Source organism: Etheostoma spectabile, unplaced genomic scaffold, assembly GCF_008692095.1.
Source record: "Etheostoma spectabile isolate EspeVRDwgs_2016 unplaced genomic scaffold, UIUC_Espe_1.0 scaffold00018859, whole genome shotgun sequence".
NCBI lineage: Eukaryota > Metazoa > Chordata > Actinopteri > Perciformes > Percidae > Etheostoma > Etheostoma spectabile.
In genome coordinates, this window is record NW_022604524.1 from 1 (window position 1) to 26,800 (window position 26,800).

At 43.8% G+C, this 26,800-nt stretch overlaps 44 non-coding genes across 44 annotated transcripts; all 44 read right to left on the minus strand.

Annotated features, from left to right (window-relative positions):
- Nucleotides 1–4,773: 4,773 nt before the first annotated feature.
- trnag-ccc (transfer RNA glycine (anticodon CCC)) lies at nucleotides 4,774–4,844 on the minus strand. Its single transcript has one exon. It is a non-coding gene; the product is annotated as a tRNA-Gly (tRNA).
- Nucleotides 4,845–5,779: 935 nt separating this feature from the next.
- On the minus strand, nucleotides 5,780–5,850 carry trnag-ccc (transfer RNA glycine (anticodon CCC)). The gene has a single exon. It is a non-coding gene; the product is annotated as a tRNA-Gly (tRNA).
- Nucleotides 5,851–7,135: 1,285 nt separating this feature from the next.
- Nucleotides 7,136–7,206, minus strand: trnag-gcc (transfer RNA glycine (anticodon GCC)). The gene has a single exon. It is a non-coding gene; the product is annotated as a tRNA-Gly (tRNA).
- A 264-nt stretch (nucleotides 7,207–7,470) lies between these two features.
- trnag-ccc (transfer RNA glycine (anticodon CCC)) lies at nucleotides 7,471–7,541 on the minus strand. Its single transcript has one exon. It is a non-coding gene; the product is annotated as a tRNA-Gly (tRNA).
- A 263-nt stretch (nucleotides 7,542–7,804) lies between these two features.
- Nucleotides 7,805–7,875, minus strand: trnag-gcc (transfer RNA glycine (anticodon GCC)). Its single transcript has one exon. It is a non-coding gene; the product is annotated as a tRNA-Gly (tRNA).
- A 268-nt stretch (nucleotides 7,876–8,143) lies between these two features.
- On the minus strand, nucleotides 8,144–8,214 carry trnag-ccc (transfer RNA glycine (anticodon CCC)). Its single transcript has one exon. It is a non-coding gene; the product is annotated as a tRNA-Gly (tRNA).
- Nucleotides 8,215–9,156: 942 nt separating this feature from the next.
- On the minus strand, nucleotides 9,157–9,227 carry trnag-ccc (transfer RNA glycine (anticodon CCC)). The gene has a single exon. It is a non-coding gene; the product is annotated as a tRNA-Gly (tRNA).
- Nucleotides 9,228–9,830: 603 nt separating this feature from the next.
- Nucleotides 9,831–9,900, minus strand: trnag-gcc (transfer RNA glycine (anticodon GCC)). The gene has a single exon. It is a non-coding gene; the product is annotated as a tRNA-Gly (tRNA).
- A 269-nt stretch (nucleotides 9,901–10,169) lies between these two features.
- Nucleotides 10,170–10,240, minus strand: trnag-ccc (transfer RNA glycine (anticodon CCC)). The gene has a single exon. It is a non-coding gene; the product is annotated as a tRNA-Gly (tRNA).
- Nucleotides 10,241–10,506: 266 nt separating this feature from the next.
- Nucleotides 10,507–10,576, minus strand: trnag-gcc (transfer RNA glycine (anticodon GCC)). Its single transcript has one exon. It is a non-coding gene; the product is annotated as a tRNA-Gly (tRNA).
- A 270-nt stretch (nucleotides 10,577–10,846) lies between these two features.
- Nucleotides 10,847–10,917, minus strand: trnag-ccc (transfer RNA glycine (anticodon CCC)). Its single transcript has one exon. It is a non-coding gene; the product is annotated as a tRNA-Gly (tRNA).
- A 266-nt stretch (nucleotides 10,918–11,183) lies between these two features.
- On the minus strand, nucleotides 11,184–11,254 carry trnag-gcc (transfer RNA glycine (anticodon GCC)). The gene has a single exon. It is a non-coding gene; the product is annotated as a tRNA-Gly (tRNA).
- Nucleotides 11,255–11,520: 266 nt separating this feature from the next.
- On the minus strand, nucleotides 11,521–11,591 carry trnag-gcc (transfer RNA glycine (anticodon GCC)). Its single transcript has one exon. It is a non-coding gene; the product is annotated as a tRNA-Gly (tRNA).
- Nucleotides 11,592–11,859: 268 nt separating this feature from the next.
- trnag-ccc (transfer RNA glycine (anticodon CCC)) lies at nucleotides 11,860–11,930 on the minus strand. Its single transcript has one exon. It is a non-coding gene; the product is annotated as a tRNA-Gly (tRNA).
- Nucleotides 11,931–12,199: 269 nt separating this feature from the next.
- On the minus strand, nucleotides 12,200–12,270 carry trnag-gcc (transfer RNA glycine (anticodon GCC)). The gene has a single exon. It is a non-coding gene; the product is annotated as a tRNA-Gly (tRNA).
- Nucleotides 12,271–13,215: 945 nt separating this feature from the next.
- Nucleotides 13,216–13,286, minus strand: trnag-ccc (transfer RNA glycine (anticodon CCC)). Its single transcript has one exon. It is a non-coding gene; the product is annotated as a tRNA-Gly (tRNA).
- A 267-nt stretch (nucleotides 13,287–13,553) lies between these two features.
- Nucleotides 13,554–13,624, minus strand: trnag-ccc (transfer RNA glycine (anticodon CCC)). Its single transcript has one exon. It is a non-coding gene; the product is annotated as a tRNA-Gly (tRNA).
- Nucleotides 13,625–13,893: 269 nt separating this feature from the next.
- Nucleotides 13,894–13,964, minus strand: trnag-gcc (transfer RNA glycine (anticodon GCC)). The gene has a single exon. It is a non-coding gene; the product is annotated as a tRNA-Gly (tRNA).
- A 266-nt stretch (nucleotides 13,965–14,230) lies between these two features.
- On the minus strand, nucleotides 14,231–14,301 carry trnag-ccc (transfer RNA glycine (anticodon CCC)). Its single transcript has one exon. It is a non-coding gene; the product is annotated as a tRNA-Gly (tRNA).
- Nucleotides 14,302–14,911: 610 nt separating this feature from the next.
- On the minus strand, nucleotides 14,912–14,982 carry trnag-ccc (transfer RNA glycine (anticodon CCC)). The gene has a single exon. It is a non-coding gene; the product is annotated as a tRNA-Gly (tRNA).
- Nucleotides 14,983–15,251: 269 nt separating this feature from the next.
- Nucleotides 15,252–15,322, minus strand: trnag-gcc (transfer RNA glycine (anticodon GCC)). The gene has a single exon. It is a non-coding gene; the product is annotated as a tRNA-Gly (tRNA).
- Nucleotides 15,323–15,933: 611 nt separating this feature from the next.
- trnag-ccc (transfer RNA glycine (anticodon CCC)) lies at nucleotides 15,934–16,004 on the minus strand. The gene has a single exon. It is a non-coding gene; the product is annotated as a tRNA-Gly (tRNA).
- A 268-nt stretch (nucleotides 16,005–16,272) lies between these two features.
- trnag-gcc (transfer RNA glycine (anticodon GCC)) lies at nucleotides 16,273–16,343 on the minus strand. The gene has a single exon. It is a non-coding gene; the product is annotated as a tRNA-Gly (tRNA).
- Nucleotides 16,344–16,613: 270 nt separating this feature from the next.
- On the minus strand, nucleotides 16,614–16,684 carry trnag-gcc (transfer RNA glycine (anticodon GCC)). Its single transcript has one exon. It is a non-coding gene; the product is annotated as a tRNA-Gly (tRNA).
- Nucleotides 16,685–16,953: 269 nt separating this feature from the next.
- Nucleotides 16,954–17,024, minus strand: trnag-ccc (transfer RNA glycine (anticodon CCC)). Its single transcript has one exon. It is a non-coding gene; the product is annotated as a tRNA-Gly (tRNA).
- A 611-nt stretch (nucleotides 17,025–17,635) lies between these two features.
- Nucleotides 17,636–17,706, minus strand: trnag-ccc (transfer RNA glycine (anticodon CCC)). Its single transcript has one exon. It is a non-coding gene; the product is annotated as a tRNA-Gly (tRNA).
- A 270-nt stretch (nucleotides 17,707–17,976) lies between these two features.
- On the minus strand, nucleotides 17,977–18,047 carry trnag-gcc (transfer RNA glycine (anticodon GCC)). Its single transcript has one exon. It is a non-coding gene; the product is annotated as a tRNA-Gly (tRNA).
- Nucleotides 18,048–18,657: 610 nt separating this feature from the next.
- Nucleotides 18,658–18,728, minus strand: trnag-ccc (transfer RNA glycine (anticodon CCC)). Its single transcript has one exon. It is a non-coding gene; the product is annotated as a tRNA-Gly (tRNA).
- A 269-nt stretch (nucleotides 18,729–18,997) lies between these two features.
- Nucleotides 18,998–19,068, minus strand: trnag-gcc (transfer RNA glycine (anticodon GCC)). The gene has a single exon. It is a non-coding gene; the product is annotated as a tRNA-Gly (tRNA).
- A 268-nt stretch (nucleotides 19,069–19,336) lies between these two features.
- trnag-gcc (transfer RNA glycine (anticodon GCC)) lies at nucleotides 19,337–19,407 on the minus strand. The gene has a single exon. It is a non-coding gene; the product is annotated as a tRNA-Gly (tRNA).
- A 269-nt stretch (nucleotides 19,408–19,676) lies between these two features.
- On the minus strand, nucleotides 19,677–19,747 carry trnag-ccc (transfer RNA glycine (anticodon CCC)). The gene has a single exon. It is a non-coding gene; the product is annotated as a tRNA-Gly (tRNA).
- Nucleotides 19,748–20,357: 610 nt separating this feature from the next.
- trnag-ccc (transfer RNA glycine (anticodon CCC)) lies at nucleotides 20,358–20,428 on the minus strand. The gene has a single exon. It is a non-coding gene; the product is annotated as a tRNA-Gly (tRNA).
- Nucleotides 20,429–20,698: 270 nt separating this feature from the next.
- trnag-gcc (transfer RNA glycine (anticodon GCC)) lies at nucleotides 20,699–20,769 on the minus strand. Its single transcript has one exon. It is a non-coding gene; the product is annotated as a tRNA-Gly (tRNA).
- A 609-nt stretch (nucleotides 20,770–21,378) lies between these two features.
- Nucleotides 21,379–21,449, minus strand: trnag-ccc (transfer RNA glycine (anticodon CCC)). Its single transcript has one exon. It is a non-coding gene; the product is annotated as a tRNA-Gly (tRNA).
- A 269-nt stretch (nucleotides 21,450–21,718) lies between these two features.
- On the minus strand, nucleotides 21,719–21,789 carry trnag-gcc (transfer RNA glycine (anticodon GCC)). The gene has a single exon. It is a non-coding gene; the product is annotated as a tRNA-Gly (tRNA).
- Nucleotides 21,790–22,059: 270 nt separating this feature from the next.
- Nucleotides 22,060–22,130, minus strand: trnag-ccc (transfer RNA glycine (anticodon CCC)). Its single transcript has one exon. It is a non-coding gene; the product is annotated as a tRNA-Gly (tRNA).
- A 270-nt stretch (nucleotides 22,131–22,400) lies between these two features.
- trnag-gcc (transfer RNA glycine (anticodon GCC)) lies at nucleotides 22,401–22,471 on the minus strand. The gene has a single exon. It is a non-coding gene; the product is annotated as a tRNA-Gly (tRNA).
- Nucleotides 22,472–23,422: 951 nt separating this feature from the next.
- Nucleotides 23,423–23,493, minus strand: trnag-gcc (transfer RNA glycine (anticodon GCC)). The gene has a single exon. It is a non-coding gene; the product is annotated as a tRNA-Gly (tRNA).
- Nucleotides 23,494–24,445: 952 nt separating this feature from the next.
- Nucleotides 24,446–24,516, minus strand: trnag-ccc (transfer RNA glycine (anticodon CCC)). Its single transcript has one exon. It is a non-coding gene; the product is annotated as a tRNA-Gly (tRNA).
- Nucleotides 24,517–24,786: 270 nt separating this feature from the next.
- Nucleotides 24,787–24,857, minus strand: trnag-gcc (transfer RNA glycine (anticodon GCC)). Its single transcript has one exon. It is a non-coding gene; the product is annotated as a tRNA-Gly (tRNA).
- A 264-nt stretch (nucleotides 24,858–25,121) lies between these two features.
- On the minus strand, nucleotides 25,122–25,192 carry trnag-ccc (transfer RNA glycine (anticodon CCC)). Its single transcript has one exon. It is a non-coding gene; the product is annotated as a tRNA-Gly (tRNA).
- A 268-nt stretch (nucleotides 25,193–25,460) lies between these two features.
- Nucleotides 25,461–25,531, minus strand: trnag-gcc (transfer RNA glycine (anticodon GCC)). Its single transcript has one exon. It is a non-coding gene; the product is annotated as a tRNA-Gly (tRNA).
- A 611-nt stretch (nucleotides 25,532–26,142) lies between these two features.
- On the minus strand, nucleotides 26,143–26,213 carry trnag-ccc (transfer RNA glycine (anticodon CCC)). The gene has a single exon. It is a non-coding gene; the product is annotated as a tRNA-Gly (tRNA).
- Nucleotides 26,214–26,483: 270 nt separating this feature from the next.
- On the minus strand, nucleotides 26,484–26,554 carry trnag-gcc (transfer RNA glycine (anticodon GCC)). The gene has a single exon. It is a non-coding gene; the product is annotated as a tRNA-Gly (tRNA).
- Between the last annotated feature and the right edge of the window lie 246 nt (nucleotides 26,555–26,800).

The following is a 26,800-nucleotide window of genomic DNA, read 5'->3' on the forward strand; positions in this document are numbered from 1 at the left end:
CTTCCATCAAACAGGGATCACAGCCTCTTGGGCTGCCTAGTGCACCAAAAATCAAAATGGAAACTAATGCATGACTGTGAATCAAGCAGTTAACATCACCAGAAATGAGCTTTTTGCCTTCACAGAAACATGCCCTTTTGTGCAGAGACTAGTTTTGAATTGTAATGTAAGAAGCAAACATGCATTGGCTGGGAATCGGACCCAGGTCTCCCGCGTGGGAGGCGAGATTCTACCACTGAACCACCAACGCTGGGAAGGTTCAAGTTCCACCACCGAAAAAAAATCAGTCTGCATGGCCACATTATGTTTTCACAAGTGTCAGAAAAAACGGTAATTTTTTCCGTATTCCATCAAACACGGATCACAGTTCTTGACGTGCTAGTGCAACAACAATCAAAATTTAGCTAACATGAATGGCTGAAATGTAGAAGTTAACATTACCAGAAATTAGTTGTTTGCCTTCACACAACAGGCCCCTTCTGTGCAAGGACTTTTTCCGAATAGTGAAGGAAAGCTGCATTAGCCGGGAATCGGACCCGGGTCCCGCGTGGCAGGCCGAGATTCTACCACTGAACCACCAATGCTTGACGTGCCTTAATATGCCCCACTGAAAAAAAATCAGTCTGCATGGTCACATTATGTTTTCACAAGTGTCAGAAAAACGGTAATTTTATCCGTATTCCATCAAACACGGATCACAGTCTCTTGACGTGCCTAGTGCACCAACAATCAAAAATTAGCTAACATGAATGGCTGAAATGTAGAAGTTAACATTACCAGAAATTAGTTGTTTGCCTTCACACAAACATGCCCCTTCTGTGCAAGGACATTTTCCGAATAGTGATAAAGGAAAGCTGCATTAGCCGGGAATCGGGACCCGGGTCTCCCGCGTGGCAGGCGAGAATTCTACCACTGAACCACCAATGCTTGAAGTGCCTTGATATGCCCCACTGAAAAAAATCAGTCTGCATGGGCACATTATGTTTTCACAAGTGTCAACATAATGGTAATTTTATCCTCTTTTCATCAAACAGGGATCACAGCCTCTTGGGCTGCCTAGTGCACCAAAATCAAAATGGAGCTAACATGCATGACTGAAATCAAGCAGTTAAACATCACCAGAAATGAGCTTTTTGCCTTCACACAACATGCCTTTTTGTGCAGAGACTAGTTTTGAATTGTAATGAAGCAAACATGCATTGGCTGGAATCGGACCCAGGTCTCCCGCGTGGGAGGCGAGAATTCTACCACTGAACCAACACGCTGGATAAGGTTCAAGTTCCACCACCGAAAAAAATCAGTCTGCATGGCCACATTATGTTTCACAAGTGTCAGAAAAACGGTAATTTTTTCCGTATCCCTTTAAACACGGATCACAGTCTCTTAGACTTAGACTTAGACTTAGACTTAGACTTAGCTTTATTAATTCCCTTTGGGAGGACTCCCGCACGGAAATTAAAGTTACCAGCATCCGATACAGCATATGAAGGAGAAAAAATAAGAATACAATAAAACACAAAGTAATACATGATGCACAGGACAACACACAGTACATGTGGTACATGAAGGGATTATTTGAGGTGACTGGGGTGGGGGGTGAAGAAACACAAAAAAGAAGGTCCCCGAGGAGTCAGTTTGGAGGGGGGTAAGGTAGGGACGGGGTGTGTATGTGAGTATGTGTGTGTGTGTGTGGTGTGTGTGGTGTGGTGTGTGTGTGTGTGTGTGTGTGTGTGTGTGAGAAGGTGTGAGGCGGCAGACTGTCTGTGTTGTTGTTACAGAGAGTTCAGTTCAGTTGGCCTTGTCCTTGGGAGAAAAGACAGCACAGGAGGAGAGGCCAGCTGCAGGTTGTTTTCCCGAACGGGTGAAGGGGTGGGGGGGGGGGGGTGCAAAAAAGGACAGTTAGTTTAAATCCAATTTAGGTCGATTCGGGTGGTGTTTGTCGAATCTGTGTCCATCAAATTCTCTCATCCTCAGCGTCATCCATGCATCCAATTATGTATTGTTTTTGACAGTTCCCTATCTTCATTGTCAGTCCGGTGGTTGCACAAAGCAGGTCACATGACTGAGCCCCGATGGCATCCATCCATCTCTGCGCTTCCGAGCCCAGGGGTCTGAGATGTTATGAGACAGTTCACCGGTCTGATCAGCCCTCTGATGTAAAACCTTCAGCTCCTCGTCCAATACATCAAACCTTTTTTAATTCCCCAGACAGCATTGAGGCAAATTTAGTGGCTGCTGCCCTACCATTTCACGATGATTCAGAAGATTCCAGTCCCATAAAACCTCCCAGAAGAATTCCAATTATCCCACAATTTTACAGCTCCCACGTTCAGAACATCCAAGCAGACGCTCGCCAATTCTCCCAAGAATCGCGAGCGTAGCCCGAGCGTATGTTCCACCCGTGAAGCGCACTTGGGTGAGAAAAACTTTCCAATAGCGCTGAGTGACCGCATGATCAATTCCCTTTCGAAAGTTTCCCAAGAAAACAGCAGGCAGGTGGGAGAGAGAAAGAAAGTCCACACAACAAAGTAGACAAAAATAGGAGATAGTAGGGGAGAGTAGGAGAGAGACTGCACTCGAGTATGTAAAAAAGGAGCTAGAAAAACCCTTGACGTGCCTAGTGCACCAACAATTAAAATTTAGTACAATGAATGGCTGAAATGTAGAACTTAACATACCAGAAATTAGTTGTTTGCCTTCACACAAAAATGCCCTTTTGTGCAAGGACTACTTCCGAATAGTGGCAAAGGAAGGCTGCATTTACCGGTAGTTGGACCCGGGTCTCCCGCGAGGCAGGCGAGATTTCTACACTGAACCACCAATGCTTGACGTGCCTTGAATTGCCCCACTGAAAAAATCATTCTGCATGGCACATTATGTTTTCACAAGTGTCAACATAATGGTAATTTATCCTCTTTCCATCAAACAGGGATCACAGCCTCTTGGGCTGCCTAGTGCACCAAAAATCAAAATGGAACTAACATGCATGACTGAAATCAAGCAGTTAACATCACCAGAAATGAGCTTTTTGCCTTCACACAAACATGCCCTTTTTGTGCAGAGACTAGTTTTGAATTGTAATGAAGCAAACATGCATTGGCTGGGAAATCCGGGACCCAGGTCTCCCGCGTGGGAGGCGAGAATTCTACCACTGACCACCAACGCTGGATAAGGTTCAAGTTCCACCACCGAAAAAAATCAGTCTGCATGGCCACATTATGTTTTCACAAGTGTCAACATAATGGTAATTTTATCCTCTTCCATCAAACAGGGATCACAGCCTCTTGGGCTGCCTAGTGCACCAAAAATCAAAATGAGCTACATGCAGGACTGAAATCTAGAAGTTAACATCACAGAAATGAGCTTTTTGCCTTCACACAACCATGCCCTTTTGTGCAGAGACTAGTTTTGAATTGTAATAAAGCAAACATGCATTGGCTGGGAATCTGACCCAGGTCTCCCGCGTGGGAGGCGAGAATTCTACCACTGAACCACCAATGCTTGACGTGCCTTGATATGCCCCACTGAAAAAAATCAGTCTGCATGGCCACATTATGTTTTCACAAGTGTCAGCATAATGGTAATTTTATCCATTTTCCATCAAACAAGGATCACAGCCCTTGGGCTGCCTAGTGCACCAAAAATCAAAATGGAGCTAACATGCATGACCGAAATCAAGAAGTTAACATCACCAGAAATGACTGTTTGCCTTCCACATACATGCCCCTTTTGTGCAGAGACTAGTTTCGTTTGTAATAAAGCAAACATGCAGTGGCTGGGAATCGGACCCAGGTCTCACGCGTGGGAGGCGAGAATTCTACCACTGAACCACCAACGCTGGATGCGGTTCAAGTTCCACCACCGAAAAAAATTAGTCTGCATGCCACATTATGTTTTCACAAGTGTCAGAAAAACGGTAATTTTTTCCGTATTCCATCAAACACGGATCACAGTCTCTTGACGTGCTAGTGCACCAACAATCAAAATTTAGCTAACAATGAATGGCTGAAATGTAGAAGTTAACATTACCAGAAATTAGTTGTTTGCCTTCACACAACATGCCCCTTCGTGCAAGGACATTTTCCGAATAGTGATAAAGGAAAGCTGGCATTAGCGGGAATCGGACCCGGGTCTCCCGCGTGGCAGGCGAGAATCTACACTGAAACCACCAATGCTTGACGTGCCTTCATAGTCCCACCGAAAAAAATCAGTCTGCATGGCACATTTGTTTTCACAAGTGTCAGAAAAACGTAATTTTTTCCGTATCCCTCAAACACGGATCACAGTCTCTTGACGTGCCTAGTGCACCAACAATCAAAATTTAGCTACATGAATGGCTGAAATGTAGAAGTTAACATTACCAGAAATTAGTTGTTTGCCTTCACACAAAATGCCCTTTTGTGCAAGGACTACTTCCGAATAGTGATAAAGGAAAGCTGCATTTGCCGGTATCGGACCCGGGTCTCCCGCGAGGCAGGCGAGAATTCTACCACTGAACCACCAATGCTTGACGTGCCTTGAATGCCCCACTGAAAAAAATCAGTCTGCATGGCCACATTATGTTTTCACAAGTGTCAACATAATGGTAATTTTATCTCTTTCCATCAAACAGGGATCACAGCCTCTTGGGCTGCCTAGTGCACCAAAATCAAAATGGAGCTAACATGCATGACTGAAATCAAGAAGTTAACATCACCAGAAATGAGCTTTTTGCCTTCACACAAACATGCCCTTTTTGTGCAGAGACTAGTTTGAATTGTAATGAAGCAAACATGCATTGGCTGGGAATCGGACCCAGGTCTCCCGCGTGGGAGGCGAGAATTCTACCACTGAACCACCAATGCTTGACGTGCCTTATATGCCCCACTGAAAAAAATCAGTCTGCATGGCCACATTATGTTTTCACAAGTGTCAAAAAAACGGTAATTTTTCCGTATTCCATCAAACACGGATCACAGCTCTTGACGTGCCTAGTGCACCACAATCAAAATTTAGCTAACATGAATGGTGAAATGTAGAAGTTAACATACCAGAAATTAGTTGTTTGCCTTCACACAAACATGCCCCTTCTGTGCAAGACTTTTCCGAATAGTGATAAAGGAAAGCTGCATTAGCGGGAATCGGACCCGGGTCTCCCGCGTGGCAGGCGAGAATTCTACCACTGAACCACCAACGCTGGATAAGATTCAAATTCCACCACGAAAAAAATCAGTCTGCATGGCCACATTATGTTTTCACAAGTGTCAGAAAAACGGTAATTTTTTCCGTATTCCATCAAACACGGATCACCCTCTTGACGTGCCTAGTGCACCAACAATCAAAATTTAGCTACATGAATGGCTGAAATGTAGAAGTTAACATTACCAGAAATTAGTTGTTGCCTTCACACAAACATGCCCCTTTTGTGCAAGGACTACTTTCCGAATAGTGATAAAGGAAGGCTGCATTGGCGGGAATCGGACCCGGGTCTCCCGCGTGGGCAGGCGAGAATTCTACCACTGAACCACCAAGCTTGACGTGCCTTGATTGCCCCACTGAAAAAAATCAGTCTGCATGGCCACATTATGTTTTCACAAGTGTCAACATAATGGTAATTTTATCCTCTTTCATCAAACAGGGATCACAGCCTCTTGGGCTGCCTAGTGCACCAAAAATCAAAATGGAGCTAACATGCATGACTGAAATCAAGAAGTTAACATCACCAGAAATGAACTGTTTGCCTTCACACATACATGCCCTTTTTGTGCAGAACTAGTTTCGAATTGTAATAAAGCAAGCATGCATTGGCTGGGAATCGGACCCAGGTCTCCCGCGTGGGAGGCGAGAATTCTACCACTGAACCACCAACGCTGGATAAGGTTCAAGTTCCACCACCGAAAAAAATCAGTCTGCATGGCCACATTATGTTTTCACAAGTGTCAGAAAAACGGTAATTTTTTCCGTATCCTTTCAAACACGGATCACAGTCTCTTGACGTGCCTAGTGCACCAACAATCAAAATTTAGCTACATGAATGGCTGAAATAGTAGAACTTAACATTACCAGAAATTAGTTGTTTGCCTTCACACAAAAATGCCCTTTTGTGCAAGGACTACTTCCGAATAGTGGCAAAGGAAGGCTGCATTTGCCGGTAGTGGACCCGGGTCTCCCGCGTGGCAGGCGAGAATTCTACCACTGAACCACCAATGCTTGACGTGCCTTGAATATGCCCCACTGAAAAAAATCAGTCTGCATGGCCACATTATGTTTTCACAAGTGTCAACATAATGGTAATTTTATCCTCTTTCCATCAAACAGGGATCACAGCCTTTGGGCTGCCTAGTGCACCAAAAATCAAAATGGAGCTAACATGCATGACTGAAATCAAGAAGTTAACATACCAGAAAGAAATGAGCTGTTTGCCTTCACACAAACATGCCCTTTTTGTGCAGAGACTAGTTTTGAATTGTAATAAAGCAAACATGCATTGGCTGGAATCGGACCCAGGTCTCCCGCGGGGAGGCGAGGAGAATTCTACCACTGAACCACCAATGCTTGACGTGCCTTAATATGCCCCACTGAAAAAAATCAGTCTGCATGGCCACATTATGTTTTCACAAGTGTCAGAAAAATGGTAATTTATCCGTATTCCATCAAACAGGATCACAGTCTCTTGACGTGCCTAGTGCACCAACAATCAAAATTTAGCTAACATGAATGGCTGAAATGTAGAAGTTAACATTACCAGAAATTAGTTGTTTGCCTTCACACAACATGCCCCTTCTGTGCAGGACATTTCCGAATAGTGATAAAGGAAAGCTGCATTAGCGGGAATCGGACCCGGGTCTCCCGCGTGGCAGGCGAGAATTCTACCACTGAACACCAATGCTTGACGTGCCTTAATATGCCCCACTGAAAAAAATCAGTCTGCATGGCCACATTATGTTTTCACAAGTGTCAGAAAAACGGTAATTTATCCGTATTCCATCAAACAGGATCACAGTCTCTTGACGTGCCTAGTGCACCAACAATCAAAATTTAGCTAACATGAATGGCTGAAATGTAGAAGTTAACATTACCAGAAATTAGTTGTTTGCCTTCACACAAACATGCCCCTTTGTGCAAGGACATTTTCCGAATAGTGATAAAGGAAAGCTGCATTAGCCGGGAATCGGACCCGGGTCTCCCGCGTGGCAGGCGAGAATTCTACCACTGAACCACCAATGCTTGACGTGCCTTGATATGCCCCACTGAAAAAAATCAGTCTGCATGGCCACATTATGTTTTCACAAGTGTCAACATAATGGTAATTTATCCTCTTTCCATCAAACAGGGATCACAGCCTCTTGGGCTGCCTAGTGCACCAAAATCAAAATGGAGAACATGCATGACTGAAAAAAGAAGTTAACATCACCAGAAATGAACTGTTTGCCTTCACACATACATGCCCTTTTTGTGCAGAGACTAGTTCGAATTGTAATAAAGCAAGCATGCATTGGCTGGGAATCGGACCCAGGTCTCCCGCGTGGGAGGCGAGAATTCTACCACTGAACCACCAACGCTGGATAAGGTTCAATTCCACCACCGAAAAAAATCAGTCTGCATGGCCACATTATGTTTTCACAAGTGTCAGAAAAACGGTAATTTTTTCCGTATCCATCAAACACGGATCACAGTCTCTTGACGTGCCTAGTGCACCAACAATAAAATTTAGCTACATGAATGGCTGAAATGTAGAAGTTAACATTACCAGAAATTAGTTGTTTGCCTTCACACAAACATGCCCCTTTTGTGCAAGGACTTTTCGAATAGTGATAAAGGAAGCTGCATTTGCCGGGAATCGGACCCGGGTCTCCCGCGTGGCAGGCGAGAATTCTACCACTGAACCACCAATGCTTGACGTGCCTTGAATTGCCCCACTGAAAAAAATCAGTCTGCATGGCCACATTATGTTTTCACAAGTGTCAACATAATGGTAATTTTATCCTTTTCCATCAAACAGGGATCACAGCCTCTTGGGCTGCCTAGTGCACCAAAAATCAAAATGGAACTAACATGCATGACTGAAATCAAGAAGTTAACATCACCAGAAATGAGCTTTTGCCTTCACACAAACATGCCCTTTTTGTGCAGAGACTAGTTTTGAATTGTAATAAAGCAAACATGCATTGGCTGGGAATCGGACCCAGGTCTCCCGCGTGGGAGGCGAGAATTCTACCACTGAACCACCAATGCTTGACGTGCCTTAATATGCCCCACTGAAAAAAATCAGTCTGCATGGTCACATTATGTTTTCACAAGTGTCAAAAAAACGGTAATTTTATCCGTATTCCATCAAACACGGATCACAGTCTCTTGACTGCCTAGTGCACCAACAATCAAAATTTAGCTAACATGAATGGCTGAAATGTAGAAGTTAACATTACCAGAAATTAGTTGTTTGCCTTCACACAAACATGCCCCTTCTGTGCAAGGACATTTTCGAATAGTGATAAAGGAAAGCTGCATTAGCCGGGAATCGGACCGGGTCTCCCGCGTGGCAGGCGAGAATTCTACCACTGAACCACCAACGCTGGATAAGATTCAAGTTCCACCACCGAAAAAAATCAGTCTGCATGGCCACATTATGTTTTCACAAGTGTCAGAAAAACGGTAATTTTTTCCGTATCCTTTAAACACGGATCACAGTCTCTTGACGTGCCTAGTGCACCAACAATTAAAATTTAGCTAATGAATGGCTGAAATGTAGAACTTAACATTACCAGAAATTAGTGTTTGCCTTCACACAAAAATGCCCCTTTTGTGCAAGGACTACTTCCGAATAGTGGCAAAGGAAGGCTGCATTTGCCGGTAGTTGACCCGGGTCTCCGCGTGGCAGGCGAGAATTCTACCACTGAACCACCAATGCTTGACGTGCCTTCAATGCCCCACTGAAAAAAATCAGTCTGCATGGCCACATTATGTTTTCACAAGTGTCAACATAATGGTAATTTTATCCTCTTTCCATCAAACAGGGATCACAGCCTCTTGGGCTGCCTAGTGCACCAAAAATCAAAATGGAACTAACATGCATGACTGAAATCAAGCAGTTAACATCACCAGAAATGAGCTTTTTGCCTTCACACAAACATGCCCTTTTTGTGCAGAGACTAGTTTTGAATTGTAATGAAGCAAACATGCATTGGCTGGGAATCGGACCCAGGTCTCCCGCGTGGGAGGCGAGAATTCTACCACTGAACCACCAACGCTGGATAAGGTTCAATTCCACCACCGAAAAAAATCAGTCTGCATGGCCACATTATGTTTTCACAAGTGTCAGAAAAACGGTAATTTTTCCGTATTCCATCAAACACGGATCACAGTCTCTTGACGTGCCTAGTGCACCAACAATCAAAATTTAGCTAACATGAATGGCTGAAATGTAGAAGTTAACATTACCAGAAATTAGTTGTTTGCCTTCACACAAACATGCCCCTTCTGTGCAAGGACTTTTCCGAATAGTGATAAAGGAAAGCTGCATTAGCCGGGAATCGGACCCGGGTCTCCCGCGTGGAGGCGAGAATTCTACCACTGAACCACCAAGCTTGACGTGCCTTAATATGCCCACCGAAAAAAATCAGTCTGCATGGCCACATTATGTTTTCACAAGTGTCAGAAAAACGGTAATTTATCCGTATTCCATCAAACAGGATCACAGTCTCTTGACGTGCCTAGTGCACCAACAATCAAAATTTAGCTAACATGAATGGCTGAAATGTAGAAGTTAACATTACCAGAAATTAGTTGTTTGCCTTCACACAAACATGCCCCTTTTGTGCAAGGACATTTTCCGAATAGTGATAAAGGAAAGCTGCATTAGCGGGAATCGGACCCGGGTCTCCCGCGTGGCAGGCGAGAATTCTACCACTGAACCACCAATGCTTGACGTGCCTTGATATGCCCCACTGAAAAAAATCAGTCTGCATGGCCACATTATGTTTTCACAAGTGTCAACATAATGGTAATTTTATCCTCTTTCCATCAAACAGGGATCACAGCCTCTTGGCTGCCTAGTGCACCAAAAATCAAAATGGAGCTAACATGCATGACTGAAATCAAGAAGTTAACATCACCAGAAATGAACTGTTTGCCTTCACACATACATGCCCTTTTTGTGCAGAGACTAGTTTCGAATTGTAATAAAGCAAGCATGCATTGGCTGGGAATCGGACCCAGGTCTCCCGCGTGGGAGGCGAGAATTCTACCACTGAACCACCAACGCTGGATAAGGTTCAAGTTCCACCACCGAAAAAAATCAGTCTGCATGGCCACATTATGTTTTCACAAGTGTCAGAAAAACGGTAATTTTTTCCGTATTCCATCAAACACGGATCACAGTCTTGACGTGCCTAGTGCACCAACAATCAAAATTTAGCTACATGAATGGCTGAAATGTAGAAGTTAACATTACCAGAAATTAGTTGTTTGCCTTCACACAAACATGCCCCTTTGTGCAAGGACTACTTCCGAATAGTGATAAAGGAAAGCTGCATTGCCGGGAATCGGACCCGGGTCTCCCGCGTGGCAGGCGAGAATTCTACCACTGAACCACCAATGCTTGACGTGCCTTGAATTGCCCCACTGAAAAAAATCAGTCTGCATGGCCACATTATGTTTTCACAAGTGTCAACATAATGGTAATTTTATCCTCTTTCCATCAAACAGGGATCACAGCCTCTTGGGCTGCCTAGTGCACCAAAAATCAAAATGGAGCTAACATGCATGACTGAAATCAAGAAGTTAACATCACCAGAAATGAGCTTTTTGCCTTCACACAAACATGCCCTTTTTGTGCAGAGACTAGTTTTGAATTGTAATAAAGCAAACATGCATTGGCTGGGAATCGGACCCAGGTCTCCCGCGTGGGAGGCGAGAATTCTACCACTGAACCACCAATGCTTGACGTGCCTTAAATGCCCCACTGAAAAAAATCAGTCTGCATGGCCACATTATGTTTTCACAAGTGTCAAAAAAACGGTAATTTTATCCGTATTCCATCAAACACGGATCACAGCCTCTTGACGTGCCTAGTGCACCAACAATCAAAATGGAGCTAACATGAATGGCTGAAATGTAGAAGTTAACATCACCAGAAATTAGTTGTTTGCCTTCACACAAACATGCCCTTTGTGCAAGGACATTTTCGAATAGTGATAAAGGAAAGCTGCATTAGCTGGGAATCGGACCCGGGTCTCCCGCGTGGCAGGCGAGAATTCTACCACTGAACCACCAACGCTGGATAAGATTCAAGTTCCACCACCGAAAAAAATCAGTCTGCATGGCCACATTATGTTTTCACAAGTGTCAGAAAAACGGTAATTTTTTCCGTATCCATCAAACACGGATCACAGTCTCTTGACGTGCCTAGTGCACCAACAATCAAAATTTAGCTACATGAATGGCTGAAATGTAGAAGTTAACATTACCAGAAATTAGTTGTTTGCCTTCACACAAAAATGCCCTTTTGTGCAAGGACTTTTCCGAATAGTGATAAAGGAAAGCTGCATTTGCCGGGAATCGGACCCGGGTCTCCCGCGTGGCAGGCGAGAATTCTACCACTGAACCACCAATGCTTGACGTGCCTGAATTGCCCCACTGAAAAAAATCAGTCTGCATGGCCACATTATGTTTTCACAAGTGTCAACATAATGGTAATTTTATCCTCTTTCCATCAAACAGGGATCACAGCCTCTTGGGCTGCCTAGTGCACCAAAAATCAAAATGGAGCTAACATGCATGACTGAAATCAAGAAGTTAACATCACCAGAAATGAGCTTTTGCCTTCACACAAACATGCCCTTTTTGTGCAGAGACTAGTTTTGAATTGTAATAAAGCAAACATGCATTGGCTGGGAATCGGACCCAGGTCTCCCGCGTGGGAGGCGAGAATTCTACCACTGAACCACCAACGCTGGATACGGTTCAAGTTCCACCACCGAAAAAAATCAGTCTGCATGGCCACATTATGTTTTCACAAGTGTCAGAAAAACGGTAATTTTTTCCGTATTCCATCAAACACGGATCACAGTCTCTTGACGTGCCTAGTGCACCAACAATCAAAATTTAGCTAACATGAATGGCTGAAATGTAGAAGTTAACATTACCAGAAATTAGTTGTTTGCCTTCACACAAACATGCCCCTTTTGTGCAAGGACATTTTCGAATAGTGATAAAGGAAAGCTGCATTAGCCGGGAATCGGACCCGGGTCTCCCGCGTGGCAGGCGAGAATTCTACCACTGAACCACCAATGCTTGACGTGCCTTGATATGCCCCACTGAAAAAAATCAGTCTGCATGGCCACATTATGTTTTCACAAGTGTCAAAAATAACGGTAATTTTATCCGTTTCCATCAAACACGGATCACAGTCTCTTGACGTGCCTAGTGCACCAAAAATCAAAATTGGAGCTAACATGAATGACTGAAATGTAGAAGTTAACATTACCAGAAATTAGTTGTTTGCCTTCACACAAACATGCCCTTCTGTGCAAGGACTATTTTCGAATAGTGATAAAGGAAAGCTGCATTGGCCGGGAATCGGACCAGGTCTCCCGCGTGGCAGGCGAGAATTCTACCACTGAACCACCAACGCTGGATAAGATTCAAGTTCCACCACCGAAAAAAATCAGTCTGCATGGCCACATTATGTTTTCACAAGTGTCAGAAAAACGGTAATTTTTTCCGTATCCCATCAAACACGGATCACAGTCTCTTGACGTGCCTAGTGCACCAACAATCAAAATTTAGCTACATGAATGGCTGAAATGTAGAACTTAACATTACCAGAAATTAGTTGTTTGCCTTCACACAAAATGCCCCTTTTGTGCAAGGACTACTTCCGAATAGTGGCAAAGGAAGGCTGCATTTGCCGGTATCGGACCCGGGTCTCCCGCGAGGCAGGCGAGAATTCTACCACTGAACCACCAATGCTTGACGTGCCTTGAATTGCCCCACTGAAAAAAATCAGTCTGCATGGCCACATTATGTTTTCACAAGTGTCAACAAATGGTAATTTTATCCTCTTTCCATCAAACAGGGATCACAGCCTCTTGGGCTGCCTAGTGCACCAAAAATCAAAATGGAGCTAACATGCATGACTGAAATCAAGAAGTTAACATCACCAGAAATGAGCTTTTGCCTTCACACAAACATGCCCTTTTGTGCAGAGACTACTTTTGAATTGTAATGAAGCAAACATGCATTGGCTGGGAATCGGACCCAGGTCTCCCGCGTGGGAGGCGAGAATTCTACCACTGAACCACCAATGCTTGACGTGCCTTAATTGCCCCACTGAAAAAAATCAGTCTGCATGGCCACATTATGTTTTCACAAGTGTCAAAAAAACGGTAATTTTATCCGTATTCCATCAAACACGGATCACAGTCTCTTGACGTGCCTAGTGCACCAACAATCAAAATTTAGCTAACATGAATGGCTGAAATGTAGCAGTTAACATTACCAGAAATTAGTTTTTGCCTTCACACAAACATGCCCCTTCTGTGCAAGGACTATTTTGAATAGTGATAAAGGAAAGCTGCATTAGCCGGGAATCGGACCCGGGTCTCCCGCGTGGGAGGCGAGAATTCTACCACTGAACCACCAACGCTGGATAAGATTCAAGTTCCACCACCGAAAAAAATCAGTCTGCATGGCCACATTATGTTTTCACAAGTGTCAGAAAAACGGTAATTTTTTCCGTATTCCATCAAACACGGATCACAGTCTCTTGACGTGCCTAGTGCACCAACAATCAAAATTTAGCTAACATGAATGGCTGAAATGTAGAAGTTAACATTACCAGAAATTAGTTGTTTGCCTTCACACAAACATGCCCCTTCTGTGCAAGGACTTTTCCGAATAGTGATAAAGGAAAGCTGCATTAGCCGGGAATCGGACCCGGGTCTCCCGCGTGGCAGGCGAGAATTCTACCACTGAACCACCAATGCTTGACGTGCCTTGATTGCCCCACTGAAAAAAATCAGTCTGCATGGCCACATTATGTTTTCACAAGTGTCAACAAATGGTAATTTTATCCTATTCCATCAAACAGGGATCACAGCCTCTTGGGCTGCCTAGTGCACCAAAAATCAAAATGGAGCTAACATGCATGACTGAAATCAAGAAGTTAACATCACCAGAAATGAGTTTTTGCCTTCACACAAACATGCCCTTTTTGTGCAGAGACTAGTTTTGAATTGTAATAAAGCAAACATGCATTGGCTGGGAATCGGACCCAGGTCTCCCGCGTGGGAGGCGAGAATTCTACCACTGAACCACCAACGCTGGATAAGATTCAAGTTCCACCACCGAAAAAAATCAGTCTGCATGGCCACATTATGTTTTCACAAGTGTCAGAAAAACGGTAATTTTTTCCGTATCCCTTTAAACACGGATCACAGTCTCTTGACGTGCCTAGTGCACCAACAATAAAATTTAGCTACAATGAATGGCTGAAATGTAGAACTTAACATTACCAGAAATTAGTTGTTTGCCTTCACACAAAAATGCCCCTTTTGTGCAAGGACTACTTCCGAATAGTGGCAAAGGAAGGCTGCATTTGCCGGTAGTTGGACCCGGGTCTCCCGCGAGGCAGGCGAGAATTCTACCACTGAACCACCAATGCTTGACGTGCCTTGAATTGCCCCACTGAAAAAAATCATTCTGCATGGCCACATTATGTTTTCACAAGTGTCAACATAATGGTAATTTTATCCTCTTTCCATCAAACAGGGATCACAGCCTCTTGGGCTGCCTAGTGCACCAAAAATCAAAATGGAACTAACATGCATGACTGAAATCAAGCAGTTAACATCACCAGAAATGAGCTTTTTGCCTTCACACAAACATGCACTTTTTGTGCAGAGACTAGTTTTGAATTGTAATGAAGCAAACATGCATTGGCTGGGAATCGGACCCAGGTCTCCCGCGTGGGAGGCGAGAATTCTACCACTGAACCACCAATGCTTGACGTGCCTTAATATGCCCCACTGAAAAAAATCAGTCTGCATGGTCACATTATGTTTTCACAAGTGTCAAAAAAACGGTAATTTTATCCGTATTCCATCAAACACGGATCACAGTCTCTTGACGTGCCTAGTGCACCAACAATCAAAATTTAGCTAACATGAATGGCTGAAATGTAGAAGTTAACATTACCAGAAATTAGTTGTTTGCCTTCACACAAACATGCCCCTTCTGTGCAAGGACATTTTCGAATAGTGATAAAGGAAAGCTGCATTAGCCGGGAATCGGACCCGGGTCTCCCGCGTGGCAGGCGAGAATTCTACCACTGAACCACCAACGCTGGATAAGATTCAAGTTCCACCACCGAAAAAAATCAGTCTGCATGGCCACATTATGTTTTCACAAGTGTCAGAAAAACGGTAATTTTTTCCGTATCCCTTTAAACACGGATCACAGTCTCTTGACGTGCCTAGTGCACCAACAATTAAAATTTAGCTACAATGAATGGCTGAAATGTAGAACTTAACATTACCAGAAATTAGTTGTTTGCCTTCACACAAAAATGCCCCTTTTGTGCAAGGACTACTTCCGAATAGTGGCAAAGGAAGGCTGCATTTGCCGGTAGTTGGACCCGGGTCTCCCGCGAGGCAGGCGAGAATTCTACCACTGAACCACCAATGCTTGACGTGCCTTCAATTGCCCCACTGAAAAAAATCATTCTGCATGGCCACATTATGTTTTCACAAGTGTCAACATAATGGTAATTTTATCCTCTTTCCATCAAACAGGGATCACAGCCTCTTGGGCTCCCTAGTGCACCAAAAATCAAAATGGAACTAACATGCATGACTGAAATCAAGCAGTTAACATCACCAGAAATGAGCTTTTTGCCTTCACAGAAACATGCCCTTTTTGTGCAGAGACTAGTTTTGAATTGTAATGAAGCAAACATGCATTGGCTGGGAATCGGACCCAGGTCTCCCGCGTGGGAGGCGAGAATTCTACCACTGAACCACCAACGCTGGATAAGGTTCAATTCCACCACCGAAAAAAATCAGTCTGCATGGCCACATTATGTTTTCACAAGTGTCAGAAAAACGGTAATTTTATCCGTATTCCATCAAACACGGATCACAGTCTCTTGACGTGCCTAGTGCACCAACAATCAAAATTTAGCTAACATGAATGGCTGAAATGTAGAAGTTAACATTACCAGAAATTAGTTGTTTGCCTTCACACAAACATGCCCCTTCTGTGCAAGGACTTTTTCGAATAGTGATAAAGGAAAGCTGCATTAGCCGGGAATCGGACCCGGGTCTCCCGCGTGGCAGGCGAGAATTCTACCACTGAACCACCAATGCTTGACGTGCCTTAATATGCCCCACTGAAAAAAATCAGTCTGCATGGTCACATTATGTTTTCACAAGTGTCAGAAAAACGGTAATTTTATCCGTATTCCATCAAACACGGATCACAGTCTCTTGACGTGCCTAGTGCACCAACAATCAAAATTTAGCTAACATGAATGGCTGAAATGTAGAAGTTAACATTACCAGAAATTAGTTGTTTGCCTTCACACAAACATGCCCCTTCTGTGCAAGGACATTTTCCGAATAGTGATAAAGGAAAGCTGCATTAGCCGGGAATCGGACCCGGGTCTCCCGCGTGGCAGGCGAGAATTCTACCACTGAACCACCAATGCTTGACGTGCCTTGATATGCCCCACTGAAAAAAATCAGTCTGCATGGCCACATTATGTTTTCACAAGTGTCAACATAATGGTAATTTTATCCTCTTTCATCAAACAGGGATCACAGCCTCTTGGGCTGCCTAGTGCACCAAAAATCAAAATGGAGCTAACATGCATGACTGAAATCAAGAAGTTAACATCACCAGAAATGAACTGTTTGCCTTCACACATACATGCCCTTTTTGTGCAGAGACTAGTTTCGAATTGTAATAAAGCAAGCATGCATTGGCTGGGAATCGGACCCAGGTCTCCCGCGTGGGAGGCGAGAATTCTACCACTGAACCACCAACGCTGGATAAGATTCAAGTTCCACCACCGAAAAAAATCAGTCTGCATGGCCACATTATGTTTTCACAAGTGTCAGAAAAACGGTAATTTTTTCCGTATCCCTTTAAACACGGATCACAGTCTCTTGACGTGCCTAGTGCACCAACAATTAAAATTTAGCTACAATGAATGGCTGAAATGTAGAACTTAACATTACCAGAAATTAGTTGTTTGCCTTCACACAAAAATGCCCCTTTTGTGCAAGGACTACTTCCGAATAGTGGCAAAGGAAGGCTGCATTTGCCGGTAGTTGGACCCGGGTCTCCCGCGAGGCAGGCGAGAATTCTACCACTGAACCACCAATGCTTGACGTGCCTTGAATTGCCCCACTGAAAAAAATCATTCTGCATGGCCACATTATGTTTTCACAAGTGTCAACATAATGGTAATTTTATCCTCTTTCCATCAAACAGGGATCACAGCCTCTTGGGCTGCCTAGTGCACCAAAAATCAAAATGGAACTAACATGCATGACTGAAATCAAGCAGTTAACATCACCAGAAATGAGCTTTTTGCCTTCACACAAACATGCACTTTTTGTGCAGAGACTAGTTTTGAATTGTAATGAAGCAAACATGCATTGGCTGGGAATCGGACCCAGGTCTCCCGCGTGGGAGGCGAGAATTCTACCACTGAACCACCAATGCTTGACGTGCCTTAATATGCCCCACTGAAAAAAATCAGTCTGCATGGTCACATTATGTTTTCACAAGTGTCAAAAAAACGGTAATTTTATCCGTATTCCATCAAACACGGATCACAGTCTCTTGACGTGCCTAGTGCACCAACAATCAAAATTTAGCTAACATGAATGGCTGAAATGTAGAAGTTAACATTACCAGAAATTAGTTGTTTGCCTTCACACAAACATGCCCCTTCTGTGCAAGGACATTTTCCGAATAGTGATAAAGGAAAGCTGCATTAGCCGGGAATCGGACCCGGGTCTCCCGCGTGGCAGGCGAGAATTCTACCACTGAACCACCAACGCTGGATAAGATTCAAGTTCCACCACCGAAAAAAATCAGTCTGCATGGCCACATTATGTTTTCACAAGTGTCAGAAAAACGGTAATTTTTTCCGTATCCCTTTAAACACGGATCACAGTCTCTTGACGTGCCTAGTGCACCAACAATTAAAATTTAGCTACAATGAATGGCTGAAATGTAGAACTTAACATTACCAGAAATTAGTTGTTTGCCTTCACACAAAAATGCCCTTTTGTGCAAGGACTACTTCCGAATAGTGGCAAAGGAAGGCTGCATTTGCCGGTAGTTGGACCCGGGTCTCCCGCGAGGCAGGCGAGAATTCTACCACTGAACCACCAATGCTTGACGTGCCTTGAATTGCCCCACTGAAAAAAATCAGTCTGCATGGCCACATTATGTTTTCACAAGTGTCAACATAATGGTAATTTTATCCTCTTTCCATCAAACAGGGATCACAGCCTCTTGGGCTGCCTAGTGCACCAAAAATCAAAATGGAACTAACATGCATGACTGAAATCAAGCAGTTAACATCACCAGAAATGAGCTTTTTGCCTTCACAGAAACATGCCCTTTTTGTGCAGAGACTAGTTTTGAATTGTAATGAAGCAAACATGCATTGGCTGGGAATCGGACCCAGGTCTCCCGCGTGGGAGGCGAGAATTCTACCACTGAACCACCAACGCTGGATAAGGTTCAAGTTCCACCACCGAAAAAAATCAGTCTGCATGGCCACATTATGTTTTCACAAGTGTCAGAAAAACGGTAATTTTTTCCGTATTCCATCAAACACGGATCACAGTCTCTTGACGTGCCTAGTGCACCAACAATCAAAATTTAGCTAACATGAATGGCTGAAATGTAGAAGTTAACATTACCAGAAATTAGTTGTTTGCCTTCACACAAACATGCCCCTTCTGTGCAAGGACTTTTTCGAATAGTGATAAAGGAAAGCTGCATTAGCCGGGAATCGGACCCGGGTCTCCCGCGTGGCAGGCGAGAATTCTACCACTGAACCACCAATGCTTGACGTGCCTTAATATGCCCCACTGAAAAAAATCAGTCTGCATGGCCACATTATGTTTTCACAAGTGTCAGAAAAACGGTAATTTTATCCGTATTCCATCAAACACGGATCACAGTCTCTTGACGTGCCTAGTGCACCAACAATCAAAATTTAGCTAACATGAATGGCTGAAATGTAGAAGTTAACATTACCAGAAATTAGTTGTTTGCCTTCACACAAACATGCCCTTCTGTGCAAGGACATTTTCGAATAGTGATAAAGGAAAGCTGCATTAGCCGGGAATCGGACCCGGGTCTCCCGCGTGGCAGGCGAGAATTCTACCACTGAACCACCAATGCTTGACGTGCCTTGATATGCCCCACTGAAAAAAATCAGTCTGCATGGCCACATTATGTTTTCACAAGTGTCAACATAATGGTAATTTTATCCTCTTTCATCAAACAGGGATCACAGCCTCTTGGGCTGCCTAGTGCACCAAAAATCAAAATGGAGCTAACATGCATGACTGAAATCAAGAAGTTAACATCACCAGAAATGAACTGTTTGCCTTCACACATACATGCCCTTTTTGTGCAGAGACTAGTTTCGAATTGTAATAAAGCAAGCATGCATTGGCTGGGAATCGGACCCAGGTCTCCCGCGTGGGAGGCGAGAATTCTACCACTGAACCACCAACGCTGGATAAGATTCAAGTTCCACCACCGAAAAAAATCAGTCTGCATGGCCACATTATGTTTTCACAAGTGTCAGAAAAACGGTAATTTTTCCGTATCCCTTTAAACACGGATCACAGTCTCTTGACGTGCCTAGTGCACCAACAATTAAAATTTAGCTACAATGAATGGCTGAAATGTAGAACTTAACATTACCAGAAATTAGTTGTTTGCCTTCACACAAAAATGCCCCTTTTGTGCAAGGACTACTTCCGAATAGTGGCAAAGGAAGGCTGCATTTGCCGGTAGTTGGACCCGGGTCTCCCGCGAGGCAGGCGAGAATTCTACCACTGAACCACCAATGCTTGACGTGCCTTGAATTGCCCCACTGAAAAAAATCATTCTGCATGGCCACATTATGTTTTCACAAGTGTCAACATAATGGTAATTTTATCCTCTTTCCATCAAACAGGGATCACAGCCTCTTGGGCTGCCTAGTGCACCAAAAATCAAAATGGAACTAACATGCATGACTGAAATCAAGCAGTTAACATCACCAGAAATGAGCTTTTTGCCTTCACACAAACATGCACTTTTTGTGCAGAGACTAGTTTTGAATTGTAATGAAGCAAACATGCATTGGCTGGGAATCGGACCCAGGTCTCCCGCGTGGGAGGCGAGAATTCTACCACTGAACCACCAATGCTTGACGTGCCTTAATATGCCCCACTGAAAAAAATCAGTCTGCATGGTCACATTATGTTTTCACAAGTGTCAAAAAAACGGTAATTTTATCCGTATTCCATCAAACACGGATCACAGTCTCTTGACGTGCCTAGTGCACCAACAATCAAAATTTAGCTAACATGAATGGCTGAAATGTAGAAGTTAACATTACCAGAAATTAGTTGTTTGCCTTCACACAAACATGCCCCTTCTGTGCAAGGACATTTTCCGAATAGTGATAAAGGAAAGCTGCATTAGCCGGGAATCGGACCCGGGTCTCCCGCGTGGCAGGCGAGAATTCTACCACTGAACCACCAACGCTGGATAAGATTCAAGTTCCACCACCGAAAAAAATCAGTCTGCATGGCCACATTATGTTTTCACAAGTGTCAGAAAAACGGTAATTTTTCCGTATCCCTTTAAACACGGATCACAGTCTCTTGACGTGCCTAGTGCACCAACAATTAAAATTTAGCTACAATGAATGGCTGAAATGTAGAACTTAACATTACCAGAAATTAGTTGTTTGCCTTCACACAAAAATGCCCTTTTGTGCAAGGACTACTTCCGAATAGTGGCAAAGGAAGGCTGCATTTGCCGGTAGTTGGACCCAGGTCTCCCGCGTGGCAGGCGAGAATTCTACCACTGAACCACCAATGCTTGACGTGCCTTCAATTGCCCCACTGAAAAAAATCAGTCTGCATGGCCACATTATGTTTTCACAAGTGTCAACATAATGGTAATTTTATCCTCTTTCCATCAAACAGGGATCACAGCCTCTTGGGCTGCCTAGTGCACCAAAAATCAAAATGGAACTAACATGCATGACTGAAATCAAGCAGTTAACATCACCAGAAATGAGCTTTTTGCCTTCACAGAAACATGCCCTTTTTGTGCAGAGACTAGTTTTGAATTGTAATGAAGCAAACATGCATTGGCTGGGAATCGGACCCAGGTCTCCCGCGTGGGAGGCGAGAATTCTACCACTGAACCACCAACGCTGGATAAGGTTCAAGTTCCACCACCGAAAAAAATCAGTCTGCATGGCCACATTATGTTTTCACAAGTGTCAGAAAAACGGTAATTTTTCCGTATTCCATCAAACACGGATCACAGTCTCTTGACGTGCCTAGTGCACCAACAATCAAAATTTAGCTAACATGAATGGCTGAAATGTAGAAGTTAACATTACCAGAAATTAGTTGTTTGCCTTCACACAAACATGCCCCTTCTGTGCAAGGACATTTTCCGAATAGTGATAAAGGAAAGCTGCATTAGCCGGGAATCGGACCCGGGTCTCCCGCGTGGCAGGCGAGAATTCTACCACTGAACCACCAATGCTTGACGTGCCTTGATATGCCCCACTGAAAAAAATCATTCTGCATGGCCACATTATGTTTTCACAAGTGTCAACATAATGGTAATTTTATCCTCTTTCCATCAAACAGGGATCACAGCCTCTTGGGCTGCCTAGTGCACCAAAAATCAAAATGGAACTAACATGCGTGACTGAAATCAAGCAGTTAACATCACCAGAAATGAGCTTTTTGCCTTCACACAAACATGCACTTTTTGTGCAGAGACTAGTTTTGAATTGTAATGAAGCAAACATGCATTGGCTGGGAATCGGACCCAGGTCTCCCGCGTGGGAGGCGAGAATTCTACCACTGAACCACCAATGCTTGACGTGCCTTAATATGCCCCACTGAAAAAAATCAGTCTGCATGGTCACATTATGTTTTCACAAGTGTCAAAAAAACGGTAATTTTATCCGTATTCCATCAAACACGGATCACAGTCTCTTGACGTGCCTAGTGCACCAACAATCAAAATTTAGCTAACATGAATGGCTGAAATGTAGAAGTTAACATTACCAGAAATTAGTTGTTTGCCTTCACACAAACATGCCCCTTCTGTGCAAGGACATTTTCCGAATAGTGATAAAGGAAAGCTGCATTAGCCGGGAATCGGACCCGGGTCTCCCGCGTGGCAGGCGAGAATTCTACCACTGAACCACCAACACTGGATAAGATTCAAGTTCCACCACCGAAAAAAATCAGTCTGCATGGCCACATTATGTTTTCACAAGTGTCAGAAAAACGGTAATTTATTCCGTATCCCTTTAAACACGGATCACAGTCTCTTGACGTGCCTAGTGCACCAACAATTAAAATTTAGCTACAATGAATGGCTGAAATGTAGAACTTAACATTACCAGAAATTAGTTGTTTGCCTTCACACAAAAATGCCCCTTTGTGCAAGGACTACTTCCGAATAGTGGCAAAGGAAGGCTGCATTTGCCGGTAGTTGGACCCGGGTCTCCCGCGAGGCAGGCGAGAATTCTACCACTGAACCACCAATGCTTGACGTGCCTTGAATTGCCCCACTGAAAAAAATCATTCTGCATGGCCACATTATGTTTTCACAAGTGTCAACATAATGGTAATTTTATCCTCTTTCCATCAAACAGGGATCACAGCCTCTTGGGCTGCCTAGTGCACCAAAAATCAAAATGGAACTAACATGCATGACTGAAATCAAGCAGTTAACATCACCAGAAATGAGCTTTTTGCCTTCACACAAACATGCCCTTTTTGTGCAGAGACTAGTTTTGAATTGTAATGAAGCAAACATGCATTGGCTGGGAATCGGACCCAGGTCTCCAGCGTGGGAGGCGAGAATTCTACCACTGAACCACCAACGCTGGATAAGGTTCAAGTTCCACCACCGAAAAAAATCAGTCTGCATGGCCACATTATGTTTTCACAAGTGTCAGAAAAACGGTAATTTTTTCCGTATTCCATCAAACACGGATCACAGTCTCTTGACGTGCCTAGTGCACCAACAATCAAAATTTAGCTAACATGAATGGCTGAAATGTAGAAGTTAACATTACCAGAAATTAGTTGTTTGCCTTCACACAAACATGCCCCTTCTGTGCAAGGACATTTTCCGAATAGTGATAAAGGAAAGCTGCATTAGCCGGGAATCGGACCCGGGTCTCCCGCGTGGCAGGCGAGAATTCTACCACTGAACCACCAATGCTTGACGTGCCTTGATATGCCCCACTGAAAAAAATCAGTCTGCATGGCCACATTATGTTTTCACAAGTGTCAACATAATGGTAATTTTATCCTCTTTTCATCAAACAGGGATCACAGCCTCTTGGGCTGCCTAGTGCACCAAAAATCAAAATGGAGCTAACATGCATGACTGAAATCAAGAAGTTAACATCACCAGAAATGAACTGTTTGCCTTCACACATACATGCCCTTTTTGTGCAGAGACTAGTTTCGAATTGTAATAAAGCAAGCATGCATTGGCTGGGAATCGGACCCAGGTCTCCCGCGTGGGAGGCGTGAATTCTACCACTGAACCACCAACGCTGGATAAGATTCAAGTTCCACCACCGAAAAAAATCAGTCTGCATGGCCACATTATGTTTTCACAAGTGTCAGAAAAACGGTAATTTTTTCCGTATCCCTTTAAACACGGATCACAGTCTCTTGACGTGCCTAGTGCACCAACAATTAAAATGTAGCTACAATGAATGGCTGAAATGTAGAACTTAACATTACCAGAAATTAGTTGTTTGCCTTCACACAAAAATGCCCCTTTTGTGCAAGGACTACTTCCGAATAGTGGCAAAGGAAGGCTGCATTTGCCGGTAGTTGGACCCGGGTCTCCCGCGAGGCAGGCGAGAATTCTACCACTGAACCACCAATGCTTGACGTGCCTTGAATTGCCCCACTGAAAAAAATCATTCTGCATGGCCACATTATGTTTTCACAAGTGTCAACATAATGGTAATTTTATCCTCTTTCCATCAAACAGGGATCACAGCCTCTTGGGCTGCCTAGTGCACCAAAAATCAAAATGGAACTAACATGCATGACTGAAATCAAGCAGTTAACATCACCAGAAATGAGCTTTTTGCCTTCACACAAACATGCCCTTTTTGTGCAGAGACTAGTTTTGAATTGTAATGAAGCAAACATGCATTGGCTGGGAATCGGACCCAGGTCTCCCGCGTGGGAGGCGAGAATTCTACCACTGAACCACCAATGCTTGACGTGCCTTAATATGCCCCACTGAAAAAAATCAGTCTGCATGGTCACATTATGTTTTCACAAGTGTCAAAAAAACGGTAATTTTATCCGTATTCCATCAAACACGGATCACAGTCTCTTGACGTGCCTAGTGCACCAACAATCAAAATTTAGCTAACATGAATGGCTGAAATGTAGAAGTTAACATTACCAGAAATTAGTTGTTTGCCTTCACACAAACATGCCCCTTCTGTGCAAGGACATTTTCCGAATAGTGATAAAGGAAAGCTGCATTAGCCGGGAATCGGACCCGGGTCTCCCGCGTGGCAGGCGAGAATTCTACCACTGAACCACCAATGCTTGACGTGCCTTGATATGCCCCACTGAAAAAAATCAGTCTGCATGGCCACATTATGTTTTCACAAGTGTCAAAATAACGGTAATTTTATCCTCTTTCATCAAACAGGGATCACAGCCTCTTGGGCTGCCTAGTGCACCAAAAATCAAAATGGAGCTAACATGCATGACTGAAATCAAGAAGTTAACATCACCAGAAATGTTGTTTGCCTTCACACAAACATGCCCTTTTGTGCAGGACTAGTTTCGAATTGTAATAAAGCAAGCTGCATTGGCTGGGAATCGGACCCAGGTCTCCCGCGTGGGAGGCGAGAATTCTACCACTGAACCACCAATGCTTGACGTGCCTTAATATGCCCCACTGAAAAAAATCAGTCTGCATGGCCACATTATGTTTTCACAAGTGTCAAAAAAACGGTAATTTTATCCGTATTCCATCAAACACGGATCACAGTCTCTTGACGTGCCTAGTGCACCAACAATCAAAATTTAGCTAACATGAATGGCTGAAATGTAGAAGTTAACATTACCAGAAATGAGTTGTTTGCCTTCACACAAACATGCCCTTTTGTGCAAGGACTTTTCCGAATAGTGATAAAGGAAAGCTGCATTAGCCGGGAATCGGACCCGGGTCTCCCGCGTGGCAGGCGAGAATTCTACCACTGAACCACCAACGCTGGATAAGATTCAAGTTCCACCACCGAAAAAAATCAGTCTGCATGGCCACATTATGTTTTCACAAGTGTCAGAAAAACGGTAATTTTTTCCGTATCCCTTTAAACACGGATCACAGTCTCTTGACGTGCCTAGTGCACCAACAATTAAAATTTAGCTACAATGAATGGCTGAAATGTAGAACTTAACATTACCAGAAATTAGTTGTTTGCCTTCACACAAAAATGCCCCTTTTGTGCAAGGACTACTTCCGAATAGTGGCAAAGGAAGGCTGCATTTGCCGGTAGTTGGACCCGGGTCTCCCGCGAGGCAGGCGAGAATTCTACCACTGAACCACCAATGCTTGACGTGCCTTGAATTGCCCCACTGAAAAAAATCATTCTGCATGGCCACATTATGTTTTCACAAGTGTCAACATAATGGTAATTTTATCCTCTTTCCATCAAACAGGGATCACAGCCTCTTGGGCTGCCTAGTGCACCAAAAATCAAAATGGAACTAACATGCATGACTGAAATCAAGCAGTTAACATCACCAGAAATGAGCTTTTTGCCTTCACACAAACATGCCCTTTTTGTGCAGAGACTAGTTTTGAATTGTAATGAAGCAAACATGCATTGGCTGGGAATCGGACCCAGGTCTCCCGCGTGGGAGGCGAGAATTCTACCACTGAACCACCAATGCTTGACGTGCCTTAATATGCCCCACTGAAAAAAATCAGTCTGCATGGTCACATTATGTTTTCACAAGTGTCAAAAAAACGGTAATTTTATCCGTATTCCATCAAACACGGATCACAGTCTCTTGACGTGCCTAGTGCACCAACAATCAAAATTTAGCTAACATGAATGGCTGAAATGTAGAAGTTAACATTACCAGAAATTAGTTGTTTGCCTTCACACAAACATGCCCCTTCTGTGCAAGGACATTTTCCGAATAGTGATAAAGGAAAGCTGCATTAGCCGGGAATCGGACCCGGGTCTCCCGCGTGGCAGGCGAGAATTCTACCACTGAACCACCAACGCTGGATAAGATTCAAGTTCCACCACCGAAAAAAATCAGTCTGCATGGCCACATTATGTTTTCACAAGTGTCAGAAAAACGGTAATTTTTTCCGTATCCCTTTAAACACGGATCACAGTCTCTTGACGTGCCTAGTGCACCAACAATTAAAATTTAGCTACAATGAATGGCTGAAATGTAGAACTTAACATTACCAGAAATTAGTTGTTTGCCTTCACACAAAAATGCCCCTTTTGTGCAAGGACTAC